Consider the following 12346-nt stretch of genomic DNA (forward strand, 5'->3'; position numbering starts at 1 on the left):
GGAAAGGGGGCTAAGATGCCCCCCCTTTGGAAGCTTCTATGCTTCCAGAAGGTTAAGGAGTGGGGGGGGGGGTAATAAGGCTGTCTAGCTGACGGCGAAATGAGGGCGGCGGCTCCACCCTAGCATTGGCGACATGGCAACGGAGCGGCAGCACCCTTCTTCACGATTTTCGGGCCTTCGTCAATCGTCACGGCAGCCCCACTCTCTCCACAGCGCCCTTTCGCAGCAGCGCCACCCAAGGAATTGGCGACGTATCAGATTCTTCTCTCCCTTATGGCTAGCAATGGTCTCTCTTCTCGATCTCTCCTCACGTAATATAGCAGGCGTAGCCTTTCCGTCCCGTCCCTCAAACTGGCGGCATACGGCTCCTAGCTCCTCCTTGTGTTCCTCCCCTCCTTCCATCGTCCCGACTGTTGTTTTTTTTATAGGGGGAGGGAGAGGTTCCTCCCTCCCCTACGCGGTAGCAGCAGAGAAATTTTACTCCAGTGAGCTCCACAGAGGAGCTTTCGTATACCTTCTATTTCCCTCCCCCCCAGCACAACTGTCGACTCGGGGGAAATGAGGGGAATAAAAAAAATTCCATTATCCTTAAAAATTGCTATATCATTATTTTCCTAATAGAGGTAGTTCATGTGGAAAAAAAAGAAATTTAGAACGTTACAAGCTCCATCGAAGGTGTTTGAGAAGGGCTTCTTATTTGATTGGAGCAATCGTAGTTACCCTTGGTTCATGGAGTGCAACACTTCAATCACAATCATTCCAGTGGTCATTTGTACGGCCAACTGCTAAGGTGTGAATCCTTCTCTCCGAATGCATCCAACATTTGATCCAGGATCAATTGTGACTTGGCAAGATCCCAAGGGTTTCGTAAGCTGAGTTTCTTATTTACCCTCTTTCCTTGGGTTATGATTTATACCCTGTTAACCCAAATTGTCAATACCTTAGGTTTCCTTATATTAAGGTCAATATATCGTGGACAACCCCATTGTCCTCACTTGATTGGTCGATTTCTTGCTAGGCAATTTATAATTTCACTAACTTGGCAAATCAGCCCTAAGGGAAGATGATGTAGCAGGATGACTACTCATCCTCTAGATAATTGGACTTGTACTTAGGACTTGCCAACCTCATTCTAATGAGTGGTAATACCATTTTGTGATCTAGACACAAAACCATGTGACGTTGCAACTTGTTGCACGAGATAGGTGTTGCACCTAACTTGTGGGATTATTTCTCCAGACACACGCTATTCCTAGGTCAAGAATACTTTGGTCAAGATGTAGGGTTTGGGAGTCCCCTTGACCCAATCCAAGCCTTAACCCTGCTAGGCCGATAGTCATTTTGGCCTTATGGTTTCTAAATTCATACGGAAGTCTAGTATTTGGCCAATTGATCCTTAGGATAAGAACCCTACATTGTTCTTGCATGGGCGTTTAACTAACCCTAATATTCCGCGAATGTGGGTAGGACCTTTGAGGTCGAAAATATTAAGTCAGTTTCCCGAGTGCCATACTAGGCAGAATTTTAATGCGGCTTAGCTCTACCTAGCACATTGAGGTGATCATCATTTGAGTTACACCATTACAAGAGATTTACCTAATTGATCTAATTGTCTTGCGACGAGAGGTGACCTTTCCTTAGAGATGCAAATACTTTTCCTAAAAGATGTAAATAATTTCAAGATATAACATTCCATGCAAATATGCAATTCATAGACTTTTTCCTTCTATGCAGCTATAAGTTCTACAATGATCATTACTTTTCCTTGCCTAAACTATAATGATTGACAATTTAGAGCTAACTCATATAAACCCTACCTTAATTTACATCAAGAACTATGCCTATAAACCCTTCGTTTAATGCATTGAACTCAAGCTTTAATATGAAAATGCATCCTTTCCTAAATACAAATTTCGATAAAAGAACTCCATGCATGAGCGAATGCCATGAGACCATTTATGATTTAATCCATCCTTTAGCACTTAACCGACCTAAAATTTAACCATCCTCACATGCAATTTGCAAGTTCATAATTCCTTTCCATGCATTGTGACGATTTGGACAACATTCAATGGGTATCTAAGATTATCCTCTATATGAACCACAACCATGAATTTACTTCATAAGTGCATCATGCGACATAAGCTCTATCCTTCTTAGCACGATATCATCTTCTAAGTTATGCATTATACGTTCAAGAAGATTGCAACTTGACCATGGAAGTACAAACAATTTCGAATGCATGACATGTAGCTAAATCTTGTAAATCGTGCAAGGAAATAAATTTCCCAATGTATTTTAACTTGATTATGTAAATGAAAGACATGCTTAAATGCATTCTTTTCATGCAAGACTATTAATGAAACCTGGGCATTAGGACTCGGAGCATTGTCCACACATGAACTAGGGTTGGAAGCTCCTGCTTGTGCTCCTCTCACCATTTTCTTGGGAGCCATTGACGAATTAAATCTCGGTTCAGTAACTTCCTCTTGGCTCTCTTTATGCGTTACGAAGCTCTCTCTGCCCGGGGTTCTCTTCTTCTACGCAGGAATGGGCCTTACAGTCGCGGTTTTTGAAAAACACGAGAGCACAGGTGAATAAGACTTAAGGAGGCCTTTAATGGAAGCTTCCAAGCTTCTGTGGCAGGAATTTACGTGGAGAGAGAAAGTAATAATGAAGAGGATGATGAGGAAGATGACAAAGGAGATGAAGAGGATGATGATTATGATGATGATGGTGATGATGGGATGATGGCGGGGGTCCGGCAGCAGCGGCCTGCCGGCAGGAGTGTGGCAGCAATATGGCGGTGGCAGTCCTCTGGCGGGCAGCACGGCACAGTCCAATCTCCCTCTCTCCCCCCTCAAGCTTAAGGGGGAGGTGCTTATAGGCTAAGGTGGGGGAGGGGGGGATAGCCACACAAGTGGCGGCCAGGATGATCCCCTCCCCATGCTTCTTCTCCACTTAACTCCTCTCATACTCATAGTCCCTCTCCCCGCCACGCATCGGCTGAGGGGGAGGGTGTTATTACTAAAAAAATTACACAAATTTATCCATTATCCCCTTTTTCCCCTGTGAAGGGTGTTCCCGCATGGGCTTGCGGTCTTCAAGCCATGACTCTTGTGCACCATGTGGGATAGAGTTCGTTGATGCACACGGAGTAAGCACTTAGCCAAGGGTCTTTTGTCTCGGGGAGATTATTTTAAACTGCTTTTTGCGCAGGGTGTGCAAGGTCTAGGGCTGATTAATATTTCATTGCGGAAATATTACATGCTACTATTGTTGCTGCTGTAACAAAGTAATCATATGTTGTAAAGCATCACTACCACTTGAACCTATAAAATACCTCATCTTTACACACTTGATGCCGACTTTCACATCAGTTTCACCACCACTATTGAAGTGTTTGAGGTTGAAAGTCTATCACGAGGATAAAAGAGAGTATGGTGAAGGGAGATTCAAGGAGAGCAATGGATGAAAGAGAAGGGGTTTGAAGAAATTGAAGATGTAGAAGAATACTCATAGAGGTGATGTAACGTGTCCACCTGTTCCCTTCAAGACACGTCTTAGCAGTCCATCGGAAAGGAGGTCTAGAAATGAAAAATACCAATTTGCCAAAGTGTGAACATGTAAGATTGAAATCAGTTTTTAAAAAAGTTAAGCCTTAAGCTTGCTTTACTATAAGAGGCATGAAAAGCCATGATTTCATGAAACGTGGGGGAGGGGCGCTAGTTTTTTTGTGCCCCAAAAATTGCTAAAATTTTATCTTTTTGTTTACTAGTGATCATCAAAGGGAATGCTCCAGGTCATGAGATGCTTGATTTCTCCATGCTCCATCACGAAAAACAAATCAGCAATTGATGCATTTTATGAAGAGATCCGATTTTAGTATTTCTCTCTCCTCTCTCCTCTCCCCTCTTGTTGTATGTTCTCATGGTAAGGAGCATTATAGATGCCTTGGCAGCGATTGATGCAATGCCCGATGATGATGATTTGGTGTCGTTTACCTTGGATGGACTTGACAATGAAAAGGCTTGGAAGTCTTTTGTACCTTCCGTATATGTTAGAAAGCCATTTCCTGATTTTAATGAGTTGGTCTCTCTTATGATCACTGAAGAGATCAACATGCAAAGTGAGACATCTAAAAAAAGTGGTGAATAGGTCCAAGCTTTCTACTCCAGTTCAGGAAGGGGACGTGGCAGGTTCTCTTCAAAAGGCCGTGGTAGTGATAATCCGCAAAACAAATTGAATCACCAATTGAGCGATATACAGGTTTCAGGAGGTTGTGGTAACTTTAGAGGCAGGGGGAGCTTTAGAGGAAGAGGTGGATGGTAGAATAGAGGTTCTAACAACTCTGGTATTGTGTGTCACTACTGTGGCAAAACAGGTCACATTGCAGCCCAATGTTATGCTAAGAAAGATGATATCCGCAGTGGTAAGTTGCAGCAAGGAAACTATGCATCGTCTTCACGACAGAATGAAGACAAAAATGAATGTCTGTTTGTTATGCAGCATATGCTGAATGCTGTTACGAGAAAGGGAACACATGATGATGTTTGGTATGTTGATTCAGGTGCATCCAATTTTCAAGATTGTGGGAGAGAAGGAAGGAGTCTCACTTGTAGCTTTCTTGCTTGCACAATGGGGGAATACACACAGAGGTGGAGGCTGAAAACAATTTTTCTCTTCTTAGTTGTGTAAGCCAAAAAGAACTCTCATACAAAGAAATAAAAGAACCCTATATATGGGTCTCAAACTAAACTCAAATAACTAAGGTGGCAAACTAACTGAGCCACGAACTAGAGTAGATAAGGATAGCTGTCATCTAGCTATTATTCATGGGCGGTGTACCAACCGCATCTGCAACTAACACGTCGGTGACATAAATGCACAACGGTCACCCTGGCATATCATGAGTGGAGCTCGATATCTCAGCACTCCCCCTCAAGCTCAATCCCAATTCCTGCACACCAAGCAGGTCTTTGAACTTGTGTAGCTTCTCTGCGCCCAATGCCTTCGTAAATATGTCAGCTACCTGATCCTCTGTGCTGACATAAACTAGATCAATAAGACCTAGTAAAACCCTCTCTCGCACATAGTGATAATGCACCTCAATGTGCTTTGTTCTAGCATGATAGACTGGGTTATGTGCCAAGTGTATACTACTCATGTTGTCACAATAAATGACAACTGGCCCATCTGTAAGCTGATGCATATCATAAAGTAGATTATGCAACCAAGCTACCTCACATGCAGCCATTGCTGCACCCCTATACTCGGCCTCTGTGCTCGACAAGGCAATTGTAGGCTGTTTCTTACTGCTCCAAGTGACTGCAGCACTCCCAAAAGAGAACACATATCCACTGATAGATCGTCTATCAGAAATACTACTAGCCCAATCAGCATCAGTGTATCCATGCAGCTGTATCTGAACCCCAGTCTCATAAAATAGTCCATACTGCAATGTGGACTTCACATACCTGAGTATGCGTCTAGCCGCATCCAAATGCGGTTTCCTTGGAGCCTGCATAGACTGACTTACCAATCCAACAGCATAGCTCGAATCTGGCCTGGTAATAGTCATATAAATCAAACTTCCTACTATCCATCTGTACATAGTAGGATCTTCCAGAAGCTCACCTGCATCTGTGCTCAGCTTCACATTCTGCTCCAAAGGAACTGAAATAGGCTTACAGCCTGTCATCCCATATTTGGAGAGCATGTCCAATCCATACTGCCTCTGCAAGAGCTGTATCCCACTTGGTGATCTAATCACCTCAATGCCCAAGAAATAACGCAGCTCTCCCAAATCCTTCATCTCAAACTTTTGCTTCAATAGCATTTTCACATGAAGGATATCTTCATCACTGTCACCTGTCATAATCAAATCATCAACATAAATGACAAGCAGCATAATACCTTTCTCTGTTTTTCTCACATAAAGTGAGAAATCTGCCTTGGAAATCTGAAAGCCAATAGTGACAAGATACTGCCCTATCTTGTCAGACCATGCTCTAGGTGCTTGCTTCAAGCCATACAAGGCTTTCTTCAACCTGCAAACAAACTCAGGATGAATAGCATGCACATAACCTAGTGGCTGCTCCATATAGACCTCTTCTTGCAAATCACCATGCAAGAAGGCATTCTTTGCATCCATTTGATGTAAAGACCATCCCTTTGATGCAGCCATAGCAATGATTGCTCTTACGGTTACCATCCTTGCAACCGGACTGAATGTTTCTTCATAGCCATATGTTTGTGCATACCCCTTGACTAGTAGTCTTGCCTTGTATCTGTTCACAGAACCATCTGCATTGTGCTTCACCTTATAAACCCACTTACAGCCAATTGCATTCTTACCTTTAGGCAAAGGTACCAACTCCCATGTAGCATTTGCTTCCAAGGCATCCATTTCTTCATCCATGGCTTTCTCCCATTTTTCTTTTCCCATGGCTTGCTCAAAAGAAGTGGGTTCTGGTTCCTGTATCACTTTGACCATATATGCATAGTGAATGGCTATAAATCCATCATATTTCAGCCTATCCACAGGATATCTAGCTCTCGTAGACCTATGAAAAATAGGTTCACTCCCAGGTGCTCTCAAAACATCCCTGGTCTTCCTTACTCCAGGTGTAACAATAGAAGGAATACCAAACTCATCATCAATGCTCTGTTCTGAGCCACTGGATTCACCATCCACATAAGAGTGACCTGCATTCACATCAAACATGGGTTGATCAACCTTCTCTTTTCCTTTTCGTGATACCTGCATACCACTATCTGCATTGCTTTGAGAAGATTCTCCTGATCTCAATCTGCCTGTCCATGGCGAAGAATGTGAACCACTGCTAGAGGACGCTCCAGGTCCACTAATATTTTGTGACTGCTGCTGTGAATTCTGTGCAGCATTACCATTTTGTGCATCTACATCATCAATCACATTTACTGGTTTATACCAGCTACTCATCTCATAAAAAACAACATCTCTGCTCACTGTAAACTTACGAGTAGAAGGGTTATAGCATCTATACCCTTTTTGCTACAGAGAGTAACCAATAAAGATGCACTTCTCAGCTTTTGGATCCAACTTGGATCTCAACTCATCTGGCACATGTACATAGGCAATGCAACAAAAATTTTTCAAATGAGAAATATCTAGTTTCCTACCAGTATACCTCTCCTCTGGAGTCATCCCATGTATTGCTGCACTAGGCGTCCTGTTCATTATGTAAACTGCTGTAGCAACTGCTTCAGCCCAATAAAAATCTGGCAGGTCTTTTTCATTGAGCATGGCGCGAGATACCTCTCCAATATGCATGTTTTTCCTTTCTGCAATTCCATTTTGTTGTAGGGTATGACTGCATGAATATTGCTGCTTTATGCCATGCTCCTGCAGGAACCTTGCAAACTCATTTGAGAGGTACTCTCCTCCTCCATCTGACCTTAGGCATTTTATTTGCAGACCTGTTTCTTTTTCAGCCATAGCTTTAAGAGTTTTGAAATGCCCAAAAACTTCAGTTTTCTTTTTCATAAAATACACCCAAACTTTTCTGCTATAGTCATTAATAAAAGTAACAAAATAATAACAGCCTCTAAGAGATGCAGCTTTAGTAGTCCACACATCAGAGTGGATTAATTCCAATGGCTTCTTACTCTCTTGAACATGTCTAGGAAATGGTTTCCTTGCCTGTTTTCCAAACTGACAGGCTTCACATACCTTATGCATTTCTGCAACCTTGAATTTAGGCAATCCTGCAACAATATTTTGGGCCTGCATTGATTTAAGTCACTGTACATTAACATGACCAATGCGTTTATGCCAGATATCAATATCTACAACTACACCGGTCCCATGTGCAAACATTGCTGCACTCAATTCAGTCATGTCTGCATCCAATGTAAACATTCTGCCCTTTTTCTTTCCTTTTGCTATCAAGCGACCTTTATTTTTCATATCCTCAACAAAGCATCCATGAGGATTAAATCTGACATGTAAGCCCTGCTCAACCATTTGACCAACAGAAACTAGGTTCTTGGTGATATTCGGGACATGAAATACATTCGATAGATATTTCTTTTTCCCATCGTGCATAGACAAAGGAATTTTTCCAATCTGCACAATAGGATGTCCAATATCATCACCAGTCTCCACCATAAATCCTGGTTTTTCCATTTTCCTTGCATCCTGCATCCATTCTGCATGACCTGTCATGTGGTTTGACGCACCTGAGTCAACATACCACACTTCATTGCTTTCTTCTGCACTTGTCACAGAATTGTTCATGTGCTGCACCATAAACAAATGCTCATTTCTGTCATCACCTGGTCTACTAGAAGATGCATAGTTCCCTTGTTGCAGTTTTCCATTCATGATGTCATTCTGCTTTTTATAGCAGTCTTTAGCCATATGACCCATTTTACCACAGTAGTAGCATTCAACATTACTGTTTGCATTTTGGTCTCTTTGCCATCCACCACGACCTCTTTGGCTCCCTCTGCCTCTAGAGTTACCACGTCCTCCTCCATAGGACTGGTTTTCTTGAGTTTTCTGCATATTCTGATTTCTACCACGGTCTCCAAATCGGCCTCTTCTACATCTGCCTCTACCTCTTCCAGCATTTGAGTAGAAGACAGTTTCTTTTGAAATTTCTCCTGAAGAAGATGCACCACCATTTCTCTGCTCCTCAGAAATTAGAAGAGCAATCAACTCCTCAAAATCAGGAAATCTTTCACGGACGGAAATGGATGTTCGAAACTATGCATAATCCTTTCCTAGACCATTCAAGGTCACAGAAACTAAATCATTATCTTCCACTGGCGACCCAATGGAAGCAAGTGCATCTGCAATCTTCTTCACCTTCATGTGGTAGTCATTGATGCTCATATTTTCTCTTTGCACATTATGCAACTCTTGCTTGAGCTGCATTTTCCTGGCTTGAGTATTTGTGCTACACATTTTTGACAAAGTATCCCATGCCTCCTTTGGCGTAATTGCATCCTGAATATGCACAATCATAGAGTCTGAAATACTGATAGACAGCCAGTACATAACTTTCCTGGCTCTCTCATGCCATGCTTTAAATACCTGCATTTGCTGTTGATTGGAAATATCAGGAAGAACTGGTTCTTCTTCATTTCCTGCAACAAATTTCCAATATCCTTTTCCCATAAGGAAATTTATCATTCTAAACTTCCATGCTTGGAAGTTGTTCTTATCAAGCTTTTCAGTGACAATCTGTGAGAGAGAATCAGATGCCATTACAGAACACTGCAAAAAGTTCTGTCATTGCAAAGAACACAACTTCAGCCTCACAAGGGCTAATCTGCAAAACTGACGAAAGTGGTATTTGACCACACAGTCACTTCCTAGTGACGATTTTGCATCAACAGGCAACAAGGATGATTTTGTAACTCCCAATGTCTTTGCACACAAGCATACGATGAAATTTCTACAATAACTTTTCACCGACCTGTAGAACAGTGGTCACACAGCATAAAACTGGGCCTTTTCCTAAGTGCGTGCAGAAAACTTCCGCCTCCAAAACAGGCCCCGAAATGGCCTCAAATAAAAAAAACAGGGTCGCCAAGGGCTAAAGCCCTAGCCCGCAGCATATACTACCCTCTTGCTTCACCGCAAAGGGCATCTCAACCTGAGACAATGCACTCTTGCAATTTTGGTTGTGCTACCTGCAGAGATCTGCTCCCAAAACAGAAAATGAAAGCAACACTGCTCCTCTTACTAGAACACCTGAGCTTGGCTTGCTTTCTTGAGCTCCTTACCATGAACAAGGCTTTGATACCATGTCAAGATTGTGGGAGAGAAGGAAGGAGTCTCATTTGTAGCTTTCTTGCTTGCATAATGGGGGAATACACATAGAGGTGGAGGCTGAAAACAGTTTTTCTCTTCTTAGTTGTGTAAGCCAAAAAGAACTCTCATTCAAAGAAATAGAAGAACCCTATATATGGGTCTCAAACTAAACTCAAATAACTAAGGTGGCATACTAACTGAGCCACGAACTAGAGTAGATAAGGATAGCTGCCATCTAGCTATTATTCATGGGCGGTGTACCAACCGCATCTGCAACTAACACGTCGGTGACATAAATGCACAACGGTCACCCTGGCATATCACGAGTGGAGCTCGATATCTCAACATCAATCATATGACCAGCCATGCAGAATGGTTTGGAGAGATGCAGGATTTGCAAAATGCAGGTTATGTGCAGATGGGTGATGATTCATGCCACCCAATTTCACACATTGAAAAAGTTCCCTTGTCCTTGCATGATGGTAAGACAAAGAGTCTTTCATATGTATTACATGTGCCATCTATTACAAAGAACTTGGTGTCAGTCGGTCAAATGGTAGAGCAAGGGCTGCAAGTAAAATTTAATGCAAAGGGTTGCTTTGTAGAAGACTTCAATGACAAGTGCAGGTTAATTGCAAAGGGAAGTAGAGTTGGACATATGTTTACTTTGGATGCTGGAATTCCTACTATGAATGCTGCTATGTATGCTAAAGGAAAAGGTATTGTTGCAGACATTGAAATTTGGCACAAATGCATTGGACATGCAAATATACAAAGGCTGAAATTAATGCAGTCCGAAGGGTGGTTACAGGTTTGCCTACATTTAGAGTTGCATAATTTCATAAGGTATGCGAAGCATGTTAGTTTGGTAAGCAGGCAAGACAACCCTTTTCACATGATAGAGATGTAAGTAGAAATATCCTTGATATTGTGCATACAGACATTTGGGGGCCTACACAAAATGTATCTCTTGGAGGCAGTTCATACTTTGTCACATTCATTGATGATTGTTCTAAAAGCTGTGGGTATATTTTATGAAGGAAAATAGTGAAGCGTTTGAGCACTTTAGAACTTTCAAGGCTGTAGTTGAAAGAGAAACAAGCTTGAAAGTAAAGTGCTTGAGGTCAGATGGAGGGGGAGAGTACCTCTCAAATGAGTTCAGTGATTTTCTGAGGTCTCATGGGATAAAGAGACAGTTCACATGCAGGTAAACCCCGCAGCAAAATGGGGTTGCAGAAAGGAAAAATAGGCATATTGCAGAAGTTGCACACGCCTTGATGGCTGAAAAGAATATGCCTAAGCATTTCTGGTTTGAGGCTGTTCATACTGCTGTTTATATTATGAACAGAACTCCCACAACTGCAGTTCATGGTATGACTCTTGAAGAATGCTTTACTGGCAAGAAGCCTGATGTATCGCACTTGAAGGTATTTGGTTGTGTTGCATACATTCATGTGCCAGATGAGCTGTGGAAGAAACTAGATCCAAAGGCTGAAAAGTGTGTCTTTATTGGATACTCTTTAGAGCAGAAAGGGTATCATTGTTATAACCCTGTCACATGTAAGTTCAGAGTGAGAAGGGATATCATCTTTGATGAAATGAGCAGCTGGTATGCATCTAGTGGTGATGCACTAGATGATGATGAGGATCATGACACCCATGTGTAGGCTAAAAAGCAAGAATCATGGACTCTTAGTGGACCAAAGACATCATCTAGTAATCCTTGGTCTGGGAGACTAAGGAGTAGCTCTACATCTTTGGGTGTATCTAGTAGTACTACAGGTAAAGACAAAGGAAAGAATAAAGTGTCAGATGGCATTGATGTAGTTCTTGATGGATACTCCAATGGCTCAGAGAGCTTGGATGATGAGTTTGGTATTCCTTCTGCCAGGACACCAGGTGTACAAAGAGCTCATAGTAATGTAAAGGCTCCATTGAGTGATCTGGTGGTACGCAGATCTAGCAGGGTCAGATACCCTATTAAAAGATTTGGTTTTGAAGGTTATGTAGCTCACCATTATGCTTATATGGTGAAACTAGTTGAGGATGTTGAGCTCACTTGTTTTGAGGATGTTGTTGGTCATACTCATTGGGATGCAGCAATGGATGAGGAGATGGGTACATTAGAGGCTAATAAGACTTGGGATCTAGTATCATTGTCGAAGGGCAAGAAAGCTATTGGATGTAAGTGGGTTTATAAGATTAAGCACAATGCAGATGGTTCTATTAGTAGGTACAAAGGTAGGCTGGTTGGCAAAAGGCTATGCCCAGACATAGGGCATAGATTATGATGAAACCTTCAGTCCAGTTGCTAGGATGGAAACTGTCAGATGTGTGATTTGTTTGGCAACAGCCAAAGGTTAGAGGTTGCAGCAAATGGATGTGAAGAATACCTTCTTGCATGGTGATTTGCAAGAATAAGTGTATATGGATCAGCCAGCAGGTTATGAAGATTTAGAGCATCCCACATATGTGTGCAAGTTGAAGAAGGTGCTCTATGGGCTCAAGCAAGCACCTAGAGTACGGTTTGACAAGATCAAA

The sequence above is a fragment of the Lygodium microphyllum genome, chromosome 28, assembly GCF_053477565.2.
Source record: "Lygodium microphyllum isolate KBCC chromosome 28, Lygodium_microphyllum_v1.1.10, whole genome shotgun sequence".
Taxonomy (NCBI): Eukaryota; Viridiplantae; Streptophyta; class Polypodiopsida; order Schizaeales; family Lygodiaceae; genus Lygodium; species Lygodium microphyllum.